Source organism: Nestor notabilis, unplaced genomic scaffold (assembly GCF_000696875.1).
Source record: "Nestor notabilis isolate BGI_N333 unplaced genomic scaffold, ASM69687v1 scaffold19104, whole genome shotgun sequence".
NCBI lineage: Eukaryota > Metazoa > Chordata > Aves > Psittaciformes > Psittacidae > Nestor > Nestor notabilis.
The window spans coordinates 30647-32659 of record NW_009927136.1 but is presented as its reverse complement, the minus strand read 5'-3'; positions in this window follow the sequence as shown (position 1 = coordinate 32659).

Here is a 2013-nt window from a genome sequence, read left to right as displayed (position 1 = left end):
CGGTTGTGTCACACCTGTTTGATTCTGTGATTCCCTTCATTATCCTGCTGAACTGATCTGATCTGTTCTTCAGAAGGCAACACAGGTAGTTAGTGGGCTCACAGAACTATGCTTAGGTGAATAACTGACACAAATATAGATGGGAAAAACAACCAACTAAGTAATTATGAATGGGCAGATGAAATACAATTTTACTTGGATATTTTGTAGAACATTTATGTGCCTTAGTAAGCATGCAAGTCATTTAAACCACAAGCAAAACCCCCAAACCCTGAAGACAGGTAACACTGACTTTAATTGCATCTCTCAATAGCATGTATATGAATAGAATCAGAAGTCTTCCACTGTTAGTTTTGCAGCTTTGCACATTCTAATCAATCTTCCCAAGTGCCTGAAAACCTGAAGGATTTCTAGATTAAGAAAAAGTTAAAAACTAGTTGGTGGTTTCTCTCCAAATAACCAGAAATATGTGAAATCTTTCCTCATTCAAGTATGTCAAAAATTTTATCCCAGAGTCTTAAATCCAAGGCTCAAGGAAATTTCATTTATGACTTTCCACATTCTAGATCTATTTATGCAGATCTTGAAAGTACTAAACAAATAAAAAGCTTCGATCTGCAAAAATGTTCAGCAAATCAAGATGTAAAGTGTTTTTCTGAGTCCTCTTCTGACACTTAAATGACCAAAATCCTTGATTCGGATGTATTTCAACTATAAAGTCTGTAAGTAACAGCAAGTGTAAAACATGTTTTTATAACTAGGGTTGTCTTTCGTTTTCCATGATTTATAAAAAGAACCTTCCAATATAAAAATAGAGCAGATGTGAAGGAACTTGGTCACTTTGGCTGATCGATTTGGACTTTAGATCCAACCTAGTAAGTAGCCTTTAACCTCTAGATAACAGGAACTTTGATTTGATCTACTTCAAAACTACTCTTTCACACTGCCACAGCTGCTGTTGTAAAATGAGTATCATGGAACAGACCTGCTCTAGAACACAGATCATCCTCTGTTTTGACAGGCCTGCAGGTAAGTAAACCCATGACTGTCCTCCCCATCAACTGCGCTGAAGTGCTAAGGTAGTAATGGCTAGAAAGGGTTACAGTTCTCTTGTCCTTCCTCCGGAAAGTCACCCTCACTCTTTCACCTTTTAGGACTTGCAGCACAACCCTTTAGCTCTTTCTTGGCCATGGACAGCAAAGGTTGTAAAATATCTTTCTTATTCTTTAATTTCAGATTAGAAATTCTCACTGTAGTGGGAACAAAAGGGATGCTACTGTATCCCATGCTGTGCAACATACATGTTCCCTCTAGGAGAACAAGAGGGGATCCTATAGCTCCATACTGCCACTCCTGCTACTACATGCCTGATGAAGTAGAGTCCTGCAAGAGTTTACTCTTGGCAAGGTTAGCCTAATGCTCAGCAGCCGTCTGCCTTCCCAAAGGCTTCAGCAATTGGATGGGATATGCAGGCTCATGTCATTCCTAATGAAAGCAAGGTCTGCCTACAAGAAAAAATCAGACCTAACTGCCACAAGGGAAAGTTACCCTGTGAGAGTACATTACAGGTTGTCAGAGTACCTTGGAGTTCTATGGTCTGTTCCAAACAGTCACTTGTTCTGTAAGCATGAAGTGCAACCCCCTGGCCATCAACACTGGGAACTGTCCTCATTAAACACATTTCCAAATAAAGCAGTAAAACTGAACAGACTCCTTCCCAATAGGCCATTTTTGGAATTACCCAGACATATCTTTCAATAAGTAAAATCAAATCAACAGACATCCAAATTTAAACATCAGCTTATAGTCCTTTAAGCACTGAGAGCTACGTCCACTGTGTATGCGGAGGGCTGCCCCAAGGGTGGATGAAGAAGAAGGATGCCTACAGGCCTGGCCCCAGTTCATTGTGTGCAGCCCAGGTGCACCCATGAGGTTCCTGTGTGGCCGAGACACAAGTGCAGGCAACCATGAGGAGACAGGAGGACTCCTACTGACACCTGCCCTTGCACAGAC